Source organism: Trachinotus anak, unplaced genomic scaffold (genome assembly GCF_046630095.1).
Source record: "Trachinotus anak isolate AG129_WGS33_773 ecotype Australia unplaced genomic scaffold, CSIRO_AGI_Tana_v1 ptg000007l, whole genome shotgun sequence".
Taxonomy (NCBI): Eukaryota; Metazoa; Chordata; class Actinopteri; order Carangiformes; family Carangidae; genus Trachinotus; species Trachinotus anak.
Genome location: NW_027273858.1, coordinates 17,721,514 through 17,737,559, shown reverse-complemented (window position 1 = coordinate 17,737,559; position 16,046 = coordinate 17,721,514).

Below are 16,046 nucleotides of genomic sequence, written 5' to 3'. Positions count from 1 at the left end.
CTGGGTCTGGAAGGCCGGTCTGTAATGCCGTGTGTGTGTGTGTGTGTGTGTGAGAGAGAGAGAGAGAGAGAGAGAGCAAGTAAGTAAGAAACCTTTGTTTGCTTTTCTGTGCTCTCTTGTGATGGAGTAGTACTGTTGTTAATACCACAGGCAATCTGAGAAATAATATGCTGAAAGTAAATTTATCTTGTACAAAATAAAAAAAGATGTTGTGTTTGAACAGAAAAGTTGGCTGCAGTCAGGTTCGTGTGCGTCATCAGCCTCAGCACCTGATCACGTTCTCACACTGTGAGATGTGTAAGCTATCACGGCAGCATCATTTGCATTGCAGGTAGCACTCACCTAGGAGGGGGATGGAGCTGTTGGCAGTGAGAAAACAGAGGTGGGGTGGTAACAGGAGGCACATTTTGAGCAACAGGAAACAATTAATTATTTTTTGTTTAATTCCTGTCGTCAAAGGGGAAGCACACTTTTGCTTTCAGTGCAGTCACGCCCTCCAAAAACATCAGTATCTTCAGTGTTAGAGTCAGAATCTGATATTTGTGGGTCACGATTGTCATGTTTGAAAGTCAACATGTGTATGCTTGCAGTTACAGTGGATCACTGATGTTGTAACCACATAAACAGACATAATTTCAGTGGTTAGACAATGTGCATGATGTATGGCCGCGGCAGGCCTGGAGCACTCACTGGCTGTGGAAAGTGCTTATTGCTGCTGATCAGAAGAAATGGACTCCAGTACTGTGTCAGGCTCCAGTTTGTCTCAAATGGTCTGGGCAATCAGAGCATACAGCCAATAAATGGATGCATTCTCTCTGTCCTGGCTCTGCTTCTCCATCTCCCTCATTACTCTCATTACTCTGCAGCTTGTGGGTTATCTAATGCTCTCCCCATGGCTTACGGTTTGGCTGGGGATTAGACTCATTTTTCCAAGGGCATTTTATAAACAACCCTGTGTGCCTCCCGTTCCCGTGGGCTGAGCTGATGTAGCAGCAGAATTTACGACCTCGGAGGCCTTGTGGCCTCACTCCCATTGCAATACATTATTCAAATTCATTCTCTCTCTCACACAGAGCTGAGGGCAATTATTTGAATATCCGCAGGAGTGCAGCTGAGTGCCGCAGCTCATCTTCAGCGGCAAAGATGGTGAAATTGCCTCACTCCGGCGGATCAAGGTTGTAGGCAATAAAACACTATAATTTATGACACAGTTTGATATTTCAGTGAAGTCATTGATTCCCTCGTGTCAGACCTTGGCAAGGGCGGCTCCAGAATTCACAGAATCTAAGTCCAATTCTGCCTAGATGAAAAAAAAAAAAATTCTTATAGCACTAATTGGACACTTGGCGGGCTGCACATGCTGTAAAATGGATTTTCCCCTGAATCAACAGAAACAACCCTCAGAAATTAAACATCATGCCCCTGCCCTGCAGATTATTTTCAAGACTTCTGTACATATGAAGCAGAAGAGAAGTTGTGCTCAAAAACAAAAACAATTTGGTGCTGCCTGAGGAGAAAACTCAGCCTGATATCATGCCTGCACTAAGTTATTGAAGCTGTCCCACTTTCAGCAGCGAACAGATGCAGTGTCCCCATTTCTTGTATAGCAAAGCTCTTCTCTGTCACACACCTACATCGTGATGTAAGTGTTTTTCACACCACAACAACACATGCATTTGTACCATTCACAGATTCCATTAAAGCACCTCACAGAAACAGACTATAAGTCACACTGAATTACACACCTACACCTGCATGAGGATTTACAAACACAGTACACTGTAATTATCATTAACAAAGAGGAAGGCGGTGCGGCAGTCTTTTCCTTTTGAAATTTGGCCTCACCCTCCCTAACCTCATTCCAGTTTCGTATCATAGCTTCAGCCAAGTTGATGAATCCCTACGTATTCATAATCAACTGTTTTTCAACTGTGCTTTCTCCGTATTATCACGACGATGAAGCCTGTTTTTGTTTTAATTTTGTTGTTGTTTTGCATATTCAACTTTTTTTATTTTTGTCCTTGTGTGTGCTCAGGAAAAAAATCTACCAAAAGTTGAAGCTGCAATAATGTTCTTACTTTTAGCCACAAAAAATATAAATGACCACCTTGTACAGTTGACCCATTTACAGCTTGTGTTTCTCAACATCTAAATATATAGTTCCAATATCCACTAACTTTGTCTATCAGAGCTTTTTCTTTGAAAAGCTGCCCAGTTCCCATTGAAAACAAGGGTGATGAGGTGAAGGTGAACCCAAACCAAAGTTGCAGGCCGTAAAAAAACAAAACAATGAGCTAAAAGACACTAAAACACTAAGGCAGTGATGACAGTTCAACCTGGCATCATCGTTACAAACAATACATTTCATATACACATGTAATTAAATCTGTAATTTTCATTTTAAAAAATGAGTAATAAGCAGATTCTGAAATAGACCGGAGAAGGGAAGATCTGTGATATCAACAAACATTTGGCAACACTTGTAGTCCTCTATCTTGCTAGTGCAATGGGGTGATGTGGTAGAAATCTTGTGTAAACGTGTCAGAGAGACACAGTGTCTAATTGTGTCTTTATTCTGCCCTTTTTCGAACCACAAGTGTCAGACATATCACCACACGTTAGGTTCAAAGGTCAAGTCGAGCACAGGAAATGATATACTGTCTCGCTGTTGCGTCTTTTTTCATTGAGCTCCTTTTGCATGTGAACTAGTGTGTGTGAGTGTGTGTGTGCTGGAGACAGGCATAGTGTTTCCAGTAGCACGTCTGCCTCAGAATATCTGTGGCTGTATCCATTTCCTGTCACTGATACCATAAAAGCAAAATCTCATTCAAACACTAAAAACAGGACAAGGACAGGTAAGAGCCCGTTCACCGTCTTTCCCACAAGTGCAGTTTTTATACCCCTTTGGGTGTGCCTTTTAACTGATGAAAAGCACTGTGATGCAATTGCGTCTGTATTCATGACAGTACATGGTGGGAGGGTTTAGCTGCGAATGCCTGCGGCTTCGTAAATAAATCATCTAAACTCACTGAAGAGAAAAGCTCCAACAATCAAAGATTTTTCTTCCCCGACGGGTGAGTCACCGTTCAAAGGAAGAAGAGGCCCAGATTCTGCGCCGCCGAGTGTTCAGGCATCAATTTCAGCAGTGTGGAAAGCCGGCTGACAATAGAGCTAATTGATGAGGATTATCTAGCAGAAAAAGAGGAAGCCTTGTGACATGACTCATCGTGGCCATCTGTGTTAAGTGTACTGTATTTTCACAACCATGCCTTCGAGAGCAGAATAACTTCCTCTTTGGCACAAAGCCCCAACAAACATCATCCTACCATGACTGGCTGTGCTGCTGTCTGGATAATACTTTCACTTGCACCTGTGCTTTAAACCACCCTCAATGTCTGACTAGTTATTGCTGAGAGAAGGCAAGTACACCCACTGAGTGCGATATATTGAGGGAAATGTGAGTCATACCAAGCATCAAAACACTCCCTCAAAATGCTGAGACCTGAAGTCACACAATCTCTCTCTCCTCACACTCACTCACACACTCACTCACACACACACACACACACACACACACACTGTGAAATTCCCAGTGAGTCGACTGGCTAATGACATTTCTTCATTACCAGCTAATCCAGACACAAAGGCACAACAGAGGATTCTCAGAAACCTTTTTTTTTAATTATTAAAAAGTGTCTCAGCCTCACTATTAAAACTTCACAAGTTTACAATCTTCTCAGAGAGAGAAGAGAGAAGCTTAGACATCTTAAATATCAGTGACATATCAGTCGAGAGGGCAGTGCTGAGTGCTGCCTTCTGCTAGACAGCGTTAATGAAAGTCGATTGAACACAGTGTGTGGTGAAGATATGTAGCCGAGCTTAAAACTGAATCACATTTTTGTCTCGGTGAGTTAATGCCCTTGTTCTTACACGCTTTTTCTTGCTTTTTCTTTCTTTTTTCCTTTCGTTCTCTCTCGGGGCTGTACATTTGATCACCATCATGATGCATTACCACAAACTGGTAACGTCTGTGTCACTGCGGTTAGATCGTTTGGCTTGTGAGAGTGATACATCTCAGTTTCAGAAACACAAGATAACCGGCCCATTAGTTTTGTGTTTGAAACGAGCAACGCGCAGTTGCTGAATATGCCCTGGCTCAGAGTGAGACATGTAGTGACACAGCTGGCTCTGCTCACAAGGGGAAATTACAGGGTTCACTGGGTGATTTTCTGATCCAGTCAAAGCGAAAATACCCTTTAACTTCAAAGTTACCTTACAGGAAGATCAAATTGAAATACTGGAGGAGGACTTCATGTGTCTGAACACTTATAAACAAAAATACACACAGGCACTTGCCTCTTATCTGTCTATGTGAATAAGGGAGAGTGATGAAATAAGAAGCATAAAGCTGCTCTGGCTTTCCCCCCTCACACACGCTCACACACATAGACGCACACATCCCTTCCCCCAAGCTGGTTCCCTTCTGACTCATGGGGGATTACTTGTCTGATCACTTTGATCTGCTTGCCGGTGCCAAAGCTATTTTCTCCACCCAGCGAATAGCGTGCAGGCTGCATTAGCCCACAGGCAGCAGACACACATTCAGGTTAGAATTTCATCTGCCCACTGACACCCAGACTGCACCTACTAAACCCACGCTGCAAGGTTTACAGCTAACAGAAGGAGGAGGAGGAGGAGGAGGAGGAGTCGATTCGGAGCCAATTTCAGTTAGGATTGCCACAAACGGTATCTGGTTATTCAAGGATGTTGCAAAACACTGATGAATAACAGTCACTTCTAACCACAAACAGTTTGCTCCTGATGCAACAGGATCTCTCACACATGGTAGTTACACTCGTATGTAAGGAGGGTCAAAAATACAGAGTTGCAGTGGATAATGTGGGTTGTGTTGCCACTGCCAAATGACTGTAGAGCAAGTGGCATGGATGCAAAGAAGAGGAGGAAAGTATTCTGACGCTTAGACACTTATCTGTTTCAAGAAGTACATAAAAGAGTGAAGTAGACGGTGGTGCATGAACCTCTCTTCAAACATTTCTCTTACTCTTGCAGCCAAGGCACAAAAATTTGATGACACTTTTTTTTTTTAAGACACATGAATCAACACGAGGCAGGCATATCTCCATGCCAGCCCTGATGTGGCTGAGAGCTGTCTTTGCTAGGCCTCATCTGGTTCCTGGTGTTCCTGTCGCTGTCTGCTCTGCTGCCAGGTAAACCACTCCAGCTGGGAAAGAGAAGCAAGCTGTGCTGTGGTTACGTGACTCAGTTTCTGCAAGAAATAATTGTCTTTCACTTTCTCTTTCTCCATAATTTCTCTCTGCAACCCCAGCACCACTCCCACCCACCCACCCGCCCATCCATCCATCCATCCACCCGCCCATCCATCCATCCATCCATCCATCCATCCATCCTCCCTCTTGGAGACTCGGAGGAGCCAGCGTTATCAGCGGGTGTCATTTCATGAGAGCCATCATCAAAGGCAGCTGCCTGGTTTCTATGGAAACAGCCCACTTCAGGGGAGGCAGATCGGAGGAGGCATGTGTTAGAATGCTGCGGGTTACTATGGAGACTGGAGCGACAGCTTACATAAGTATTCACTGTGTGCGTCCGTTGCACCACGGCACATTCCACCATATAATTAATGCTCAGAGTGTTTGCTCGCTGCTGTCGAAAATTACAACAATGTCATTTCAAGTGGCAGCCAGACTCGTCGGCCGCGCCGCCGCAGTCAAGGTCAGGCTAATTTCCCCACCAATTAAGCCCAAGCTTGTGCATGGAACAGCTGTCAACTGACATCTTCAAGGTGACACATCAAATTATTCTTTTTTACCATCCAAAAGCCTCTCATGAAGACTTCAGCAGCACTCCCAGATGTGGTTCATGTTCACGTTAAACACTACCAAAAACTCCACAGGAGACACCCTTCGTTGTTTCATGCTGAATGAAATGAAATGTAATAGCAGAGCTTGAACCATCAAAGGGTTCGGACACGAAAGGAAATAGGATGCAAAGGTGGAAGTCAATGTGTTTTATTGGCCCTGAGCTATTCTGCCAACAACTAATGGATGCTCTCTGAAGAGAAACACTACAGTCAAATTGCTCTGAGTGCCTGGACTCCAAATGGAAGTAGACAAATGATGTCCATCCTATCTGAACTGGGCATAATGCATTTTCTCTATCTCTGATTTATGCACCCATCACATCATATATTCTGCCATCTCCTCTGAGCTGCAGCCTTTTAAATCTTCATTGCAATTAGGCTCTGTATATATGCTTCGCTTTCATGTCTGGTGTGTATAGTGAACCAACAAACAGACCAAAAAAACAGGCAAAGGATTGAAACATAAATAAAGAATAACTCGCTGTCTTTGTATGAGAAACAAAATTAAGCCTTAATTGGTCCCATGTGAACTAATATTTATACTGTATATTGGAAATGTAACGATGTAGACTTTAGGTAACTTGTGTGGCATGAAATTAAACAGAACATATTAGCGTTAGTTAGTGTTTGTCATCCTGACATCCCAGGAAAAATAATGCTTATGTGATAACTAAAGTTCTTTGCACTAAATCTCACCCTTTATCAACTTCCTCTGACTCATACAACCATAGTCACATGAGCCATCACATCAACAAACACCATTTGCAAATACATGGAAACAAGGTCCATGTGACCAGATGCAAAACTGGTATAGGATCTGGAGGATTTTCATACCTTTCAAACTGCTTCTATTTATGATTTGGCCTAGCAGAGGCTGCATTTGCTGCCTCTACTGAAACTATGGTACAATTATAACTGAAACCATGTGCTGTGTGTAGCGTACCATGTGCTGCTTTCCTCTCAACAGCTTCCGAGACTGTTTGGGTGGATGGGGGTGGAGGGGTCAAGGGGTTGAAACACATTGGTTAGGAAACCGCAACATGACAAACGTTGTGTTAATAACACTGTCACAAAAGCCAGTGCCAGGCGGCACTCAGTCAGTGTGGGTTGACACATTAACTACTCAACAAAGACTTCCTCTTTCTGCCCTCTAGCACTTTAACTGGAATCTATGATAAGTAACCTGTTAATAGCAAAACACATAAGTCTTTTGCGAGCGACAGAGATGGACTGTTCTCATGGAGATTATTAAGAAGTTCGTGGTTGGAGACCATCAAGTGCTGGAACTTGTTTGTGTTTCTTATTATGACTTCCTGCTGACATTTTTCATCATAACCACATTCAGGATGTTTAGTGGATTGAATTCAAACCCAAGATATTTTGGACACACGTCCACTACCTCTGCCCCAAATAATAATCTGGTCATACGCATTTAATATCAAAAAGAAGATTACTGTTGTTTTTGTGGCATCAGCACAACACAGTAAAGCATGTAGGCACCGCTGGGAAAAGCTTGAACCTAGGTGACTTGAATAACTATCGCATGCGACTATAATACCAGCGACAGATGGCAGGAGGGGAATGCCGTCTGAGTACGGCAACCCAGAGTGTGACAGGGACACGCTCTACTAAGTGAGAAGAATGCGTTGTGACACTCCTCCTGGGCACCTTGTGAACAGCGTGACAGTGGCATGAAAGCGTCAACATGCCAGTTTTCACAGTGCGCCCCTCTCTGTGCAGGCCTGCCAAGACTACCGACACCTCCACACCACAAGAAAGTCTTGAACTGATGCTGCTGGAAGTGCTCCTGCCACATTTCACTGCCAGGTTGTGTATTAGTTTTGCCCTGTCTTGGAAAAAAATATGCCTGTGTGAGCAGTGGGATGGTAGATAAGCTCATTATTTGCCGTAGGTTGTTACTGTCATTGAAGGCTGTAAATAGCTTTTATAATTTAATCAAGTCCACCTTGGCTGTGGAGTGAGTCATGCCCTCCACAAACTGTGTCACGGCAGCTGTTGCACCAGATCACACTCTGATATTTCGCAAGAATATGACTAGCATACAATGGTATTTTTATGGTGTGCACCGACAAAACAAAGATGACTCTGTTAGGCTGGCTCACAACCACCCCACAAGCACAGTTCCACAAAGTGTGATCAGTCACTGGTAGCTTTCCAAGCCCAGCCCTTGGGAGTTCAAAGCTGTTTGTTTTGGCAGAGAGACATACACTGACAAACCTGCTTACCTGTAATCAAACCAGAAAGGCCAACACCCTTCTTTCAAGTATCAGAGTATCAGCCTCCATATCTCTATCTCTGTATGTCTGTCTGTTAGTTACATAACCACACGGATAGTGCAAACCATCTCTAGCTTTACCCAGTAATCAGTCCTCTGCTGCCTAATTTAAGTAGGGAAACAAAATGACCATCAATGTCATTCACAAAATAATGAGACTAGTAATTTCCTTGTCTTTCCTTCCAGGGGAGTGGCTCATGAAATAGGCTGTATTCTCTCCACAAGAATTATTACCATTCATTTTGATGCCCTGCAGGTGGTTTACACATCATAGAGGCCCATATTTCTTGGCAGCAAAGATATTATAGCAACAACTATATAAAAATACTATCCTGCAACCTTACTGATACCCTGTAACCACCTCCAGTCATAATCAGAATGCCAGACTTGTAAGGAGGGTGAATAATTAATGCTGTGTCTTTTGAGTTTGCTTATTTCACTAAGCAAAAAAGAAGTTTCTTGCTTTTTACTGCCTACGGCCAAATACTTAGCTTGCCTGGCACTGCATTCAGCTTCTAAAGGGATGATGCATTGCTCAGAGTTTTTTTTTTTTGCCAAACCATCACATAAGATTCGACACAGGAAAAACAAACTTGTGCAGGAACAAAACTCCGGATGAACTCCTGTCATGCTGCAAATGGGGGACGGAGGTGGGGGTGGGGGGTGGGAGGGGGTGGGGGGGCGGCGACACATCAAAGTCATTTTATGATGTTCGCAAATGCTAATATCTGTGAGGCTAAATCGTGTCATCACCATGTGAGATGACATATTCCTGTCAGGAGAACACACAATTTAGTAGGTGGAGGTGGCTGTGAGGCTGAAGGGTGTTGGCAGAGTCTTCCATGCGGTGACACATTTATCCAGGCCACCAGAGAGACAGACAGCAGATAGCGACTTGGAGCTGGGAAGAGCGGGGGTGCCCTGCTGTTTCCATGCTGCCAGGAAACTATAGAGTGTTCTGTGGTCCGTCCCTGTCACTATGCCCGCAGTCTATCAGCTTCCACTTTGGAGTATTCACCCACACCATCTCAAAGTGGCAAGATAAGAAGGGACATTATTCATGACCTCAGCTTCCCAGAAGATGGAGATGTTACAAATGACGATTTTGCTCAGCCCCGTCATCCTTAGTTACTGTTGCTTTGACAAGCTTTTTGTTCAGCCACAGCACAAGTGCAGTTTATAAATGATGACCAATTTACCACACAGCATTAGTAATCAGTAGTAAGCCTATTTTTCTAATGGGGTTTCAATTTCAGACAGAGATAGACAAAGGCCAGCTACTAATTTCTATCCAATATCCAATTTTGCCAGCTGAAATGACAACTGTCGCTGTCAGCTGGAGCTAACTTGCTAATATCGTTAACATTAGAACCATGAGTTGGTTAAAACTGTGCCTCTGGCTGACTTTTTAATATTTCCAGCTCACTCATTTAAAACAAATTTACAAATCTTGTAAAAGACTTCCCAAATATGCACTTAATGGTGACATAGATGCTATTGTGCCAAAAGACTGAGAGTAAGACTGAGGCAAAAACCATCCTTACCCAGCTGATGTCAAAAACATGTAAATAAAAAAAGAGTGCTCTACCTGTATTGCTGCAAAGAGCTAGTGAGTTCCATTATTATATGGGAGTAATATATTTCATTTTAACAAAACACTTCTCATCTTAAAGGCCTTCTCTCGCAACGTTAGAAGTGACATTTGAGCTAACATTCATTCTTCCCTGAGGTTGCTTAAATGCAAACTTCAAACTCCAAATCCAGTAAACAGACAGAGAAGCTAACGCTAGCCTATTGTTTGATGACTTCCCGTATCAGCTTTCAGAAGGTGAATTACTACACAATGGATGTGGCAGTCTTGAATCATGCTTTTTAATGTAAACTGTAACCCCAAGAAACTAATGTAACCTTTTGTTAATGATGTGCTGGCTGGCCTTGGACATAGGCCAATACTACTGTAGTGAGTTAGTTAGCTGGATATGTTAACTTTCACAGTCAATGGACAAAATGTTTAATCTGTTCCTTGCATTTTGATCTTTTCATTTTTGGTTTTGGAAGGCCACTAGCCTCCAAACTGCAACATATCCATTTCTTTTTGAGGGAGGACTTTATCAGCTGGTCAAATGTAAGTGTTTCCCTGTGTTTTGGCCACCTGTATTAAAGCTGACATGTATATATCCAGAGCTGATACGTTTTGGAAATCACCTCAATCTCCGCAGCCAATGTTCCAGAGCAACAGAAACCATAGCTTTTCTTTCCTCATTTCGGCTGCTAATGTTAGCCTCTGCGGCCTTATCTGCAAACAGCACCACACCTGACTGTCTTCAGCTGGCCCTATCTCCCTCGCTACATGATATACAGCACCTGCTGCCTGTCACAGATACACTTAGGTCATCCTAAATCCAGCCAGGCTGTCCACATTAACGCAGACACACCACAAAGTTCAGCAGCATTATGAATTGTGATGGCAGAGAAATTGATGATAAATCTGTTTTCATGATGAAAAATGTTCAGGGAAGTACTTACTGCTGAGCAATAATACTGAAGACGGGTTATTGTATTTTCTCTATTGATCCTGCAGATTTATGCACCCACACTTGGATTTGTTGTTTGTTGCTGAAAACAAATAAAATATGTTTGACATAGAGAGTGAGATATTTACACAAAGCCTGTTTAGTCCTCACTGGGTTTGATATTAACTCTCAAAATGAAACATAAATTCACACACATCATCATTCTGTCACTGTCCATTAGACAGGCAGAGTCATGTGTTTATCAGTGTTTGCCTTAGAGTCACTAGTCAACATGAACACGCGGCTTCAGCATTAATTTGTCAGCTTGTCTGGATGGGTCTTAAAATGGTGTCATTATCACAGCAGGCGCAAATCCCCTCCCAGATTGCCTGGGGTTGCGCTGCTTACCTAAGGCCACCCAGCGCCTTCCAAAGCCATAAACTTATTACAAACATTCAACAGGTTCAGACTGCTGCGTTCGCACATCGGTCAGAGGGCTTAGGGACGAGCTGTTGCTTGTGTTGACCAGGAATCTGTAGCTGTGTGACTGAAGGTCAACAAGTTATTTCCAAATCGGTCACAGCCCAGTCACACAGCGCTTATGTGCAGCTGCAGTCATAGGACCTGGCATAGCTAATGCTTTTAACCTCCATGGTGAATAATCAAAATTAGGTCTCCAGTGTTTTCTGTAACTTCAGAGAACTCAACAAGTGTAACTGGGGGGAATATGGTTTGAAGCCTGGTGGGATTTTTAAAGCTGCAACTTAGCGCAGAAGACAAAATTTACAATAGTTAAATGATTTATGGCCTCTCTGATTTGCTGTTATGGAGATAAGAAAATACCGCTCAGCTGTATCCTCCAGAGTGTCACTACTCCAGTAGCAACAGACAATTTATGGCAGCCCAAGCATTCACAGTCAGGACAGGAAAAAGACAACTGAGTGATTGGAAACTTTGCTTCATTATGTAATTTCTCCTATTACATGACCAGTTATGGTGGAGTCAGTGTGGTGTCACATTACTGGTCATATGTCAGAGATGACGCCTGCTGCTACTTGTTCAAAACAGAAAATGAGTCATCAGGCAAAGCACCCACACCTTAAGCACTTCCTTAACTCTGACTTTGGTTACATATCCTGATCACTTCTTAAAACCATAAATCTGTGTTTTGAGTTGCAAAAATAGAGGGCAGGTTTGTGTTTATGCTGGATAACTGACTGCTTTCAAGGTTACAGCCACCATCAACACCTTGACATTATTTAGTCAACAGAACAACACACAATGAACCAAATAAACCAAAATGATTTGGAGAAAAAAAAAAAAAATCTGTGGGAATAAATGTGGTTGCGGTTGAGGCTTATGACAAGATTATTTTATTCAAAAATTCAAAATAAAAGTTCACTCTTATGAACCACTGCCTTTGCATTTCGAAAATGTAAATTTGTAGAAATTCCTCAGCGCGGCACACACCTCATTATGTGTGTTTTTGACTCATCTTCAGCAAAGTATGCCTGCCTTTCTGGAGGGCACTGTACGGTTCAAGATGAGGGTAGGGAGGGTAGCTTTTGTCTGTGTGTGGGTGGCTGGTATTGTGTCTGAATGAAACAGCATGGGAGAAGAGGGGGGAATGAATAACGTGTCAGGCTTTTTAGTTGAGAGACTTCTTGTGTTGATGAATAATTGAGCTGTAGTCAGATGAAGAGCTGTTTCATGAGCCCCTCTGTCTCCAAGTTAAAATTAGACCCTTCTCTCTATGCAGACAGTCTCTTTGAACTGCTGCTGTCTCAGAGCATCACTCAGCTCTCTCTACAGCCCACTTGTGCCTTTCACTGCAATATGCCTCAGTAGATATGAGTAGAGACGTAAACATACTTGGCGGACAAGGGAAAAATTGGAGTTATACAAGCCAGGGAACAGCACTATCAACATGATGAGGGAAATTTTGGATTATATTGGGCTTTGTCGAATCTGAATTTAGGGTTTTTATGAGTGGAATGTATTTGAATAAATAATATGAAAGCAGAAAACATTTTTCTTGTGTTGATTGGGGACGCTAATTTTCTATTCAACCTCTCCCCTCTGCTGCGGTTATAATGAAGTTCTGTCTCTCCTCTGTCTACCTGTCATACTAAGATCCCTCAGGCTTTCCTGTCTTCGCCTGGCCTCTGAGTACCAGCAGCCCATCTCAATCTGTCACTCCTGTCAGGCCCACAACGCCACCAAAGAACCCAGAAAGTAGGACACCGAGAACTCATCACACACACACACGCACACACTGAGTCAAATGAAGTCTATGAAATGTGGCAAAAGCAAAAAAAAAAAAAAATACACATTTTGCGACAGAGGCCTAAGAGTCCGTCAACGTAATATCTGCTGTTATCTATGGGCAGCCAGCACTAAATGGGGCATTCAGTGACTCTTCAAAGACCCCGTTTCTGCAGGGCGACTCAGGCTGCATTGTTACTGTTTTAATTAGAACTGCTTCTTGCCTGCTCCCTGAGATCCACCCAACCTCAACATCAAAGCACTGCTCTGAATAATGATGTACCCCTCTATGCCTCAGGTACAGCCTGAATCTCAGAGCCCCCCTCTTCCTCCTCCTCACCTCGCTCCAACCCTCCCTCCACACCTCTTTGTACCTCTCTGCTTCCCAATTTACTGCTATTTCTCTGAGCGCTGACATAACACTATTTTGTCGTGTTCAGGGCAGCAAGATGAAGGTACATTTTCTGTGTTTGTGCTTGATGTGGCTGCACCAGCCTTGTGGTCACAACAGTCTGAGAAGGACAAGTTCTTCTCATTTTGTCCTGTATGCATGTGTAGTCTGTTGACACTTTTTGGACATTTAAACACCATAACATGTGGTTTTTGATTGTTCATTTATCCCGTTTAAAAAAACAGTATTAACAGTAAAGACAAATTCCATGACAGAGGCAGGAATAAATATTTATCTATAGTTTATTATGATTATACAAACGCTGAATCCAGTGTTTAGAGTAAACATGATCATGCATTTTAATGAGAGAGCAAACCCATAATGTTGCAGCAGGCTGACAAGTGCCCACAGATTCATAGGTGTAGGCGTATACTGCAAAGTACTTAGATTGTATCAAATAGCATTGAATAAATACTGTAAACAAAGTTAATTAATACAAATAAAGACAGATGTGTAAAGTGTTTGAAATATAAATGGAAAGAGGTCATAATTAATTACATTTACTCTTAAAGCAGTATGAACTTCTGCAATTCTTGATTGTGGAAGTTTGAGAAAACAGTGCCAATGGAAGAGCCACTTACTAGCCTTGTATATAGCTTTCAACCATGTGATATGGTCTTCATTCAGTTGTTGTAGAGAGATCTGTTGACATGCAAGCTCAGTAACTGTTATTGACTTCAGTCTGATCTTTATTTGACATCATTATTAGCAGCTACTGAGCTGGTCCATCTCCATGGCAACTGAGCAAACTGATGAAGTCCATGTGATATAGTTGAAAGCTCTGGAGAAAACTAGTGGACCTTGAGTTTGGATTGTTTGGTTTGCAGTAAGGAAGGAAATAATGATGCAGAAAATAAAACATCCATGTCAGCTTGATGTGTCAATCATGGTATCAACCAGTGAGTAATAACACAAACGGATTTTATCCTGATGACCACTGCTGCTCTGTTTTGTTCTTCAGTTTTGATTTTGATCTGCCTCATCCAAGACAGATTAAATCAATGCTGCATAGCTCAAGATTAGCACCACAAGGGACCAACCTATTTATGCGTAATAAATGAAGGCCATCAGACTGCTTGTGGGGATTTTATCAAGCTCAATGCCTGTTAATATGAGAGCTATATTGTCTCACCTGTGTACAATTTATGAACAGCACACATGGTCAAGTTTAGCAAATGAGCACAGCTACCATTATGACAGAGAACAAAGTTACACAGTAAGAGTTAACAGGCCTGAACAGTCAACATACTGGACTGATGACGTTAACTCTTTCTTTCAAACATCTCCTTGTATAATTCAACCTCTGTCTCATCCTGACTTTCGCTGCCATTCCTCTGTGCTGACTCACAGCTGCATTCCTCATACACTCTTTCTGTAAACACACACAAGAATGAGGCAACACCAGAGACATCTCATGAAATACACAGGTTACGCAATCTCTTGAATCATGGTGTACTCAGCTGATTATGCGCTAGACGTGGCACCCATTACAGCAAATCACATTTTAATGAGTTCAAACTCATTAAAATACTAGATGCATAGTATGAATCTAGGAAACAATGCACAATTAAGCCCTGTTGCAGAGAATTGTACTGTATTCAGAGCAGGTCATGGGCTGTCCTCCAGTCTGGTGGCAGCTCATTGCGGGAGCTAATTTAAAAATCTGATTTACATAAAACTGGAAGGGTTACTTTAAATGGCACAGCCTACTTCAATAGATGTGACTTTTCAAAGTCATGCAATCCTTCAGCTGACGTGACTCGACTTTGCCTGACATGATAAAGCTAGTGAAGATATATTTTAGGACATGTCAGATACAGCTGCTATTGTCATCCATAAAGGTCTAGCTGCTTGGCCACTGTTCCTGGTCAGCAGCATGTGACTGTGTCAGGTAGACATTTTTACCAAACCGCAGCATTTTTTTTTCCAAAAAACTCCCCTGTAAGTGATAAGAGCATCTGCCAAATGAGTCAATGTAAATGTTAGTTCAGTGAGCTAAGCTTGCTAGCTAACTAGCCACTGAGTGGTTGTGAATTCAAGCAGTTCTAGTCTGTAAGAAAGCAAATAAGCACATTTTCTGATTATGCCTTTGAGAACATCAATTTTATACTGTTTCTTTCAGGTAGTTTTCACCTTGAGTGTATTGTAAATCAAAATTGACTAGCATACTAATAAGGTTGACTTAGATAAGAAAAAACATCCTTTCCTGTATAAATTACATTAATAAGCGCTAAAGTAGAGGGTAAATATACATATTTCTCCAAAATTCATATTCAACCTCTTCTTTTGTTACACCGAATTTAGCAGCGTAATCCCACTTTGATCACACTGAATTTGAATTTTTAATCTCAGGTAAAGGCGGTGTGCAACCTCACTTATTAGGATAATAACTGCAGAGCTACAGCCAAATTAACACCTGGCAGCTGCCATCGTCATCAGGTGGTAAAGTGCCTGTTTTGTCTGTCGTTCGGATAAAGGCCTGTCAACTTGTTACAAGGCCAAGATTAATTGCAGCAGTTGGGGTGATCCAGACTGTTGCTTGGTTGTGTATTGATGGGATCTGCTTTGGCCCGTTTAGCCTGCTAGGCCTTAGGGGAGTAGAGCATTGAGAGCGGCCCAAGG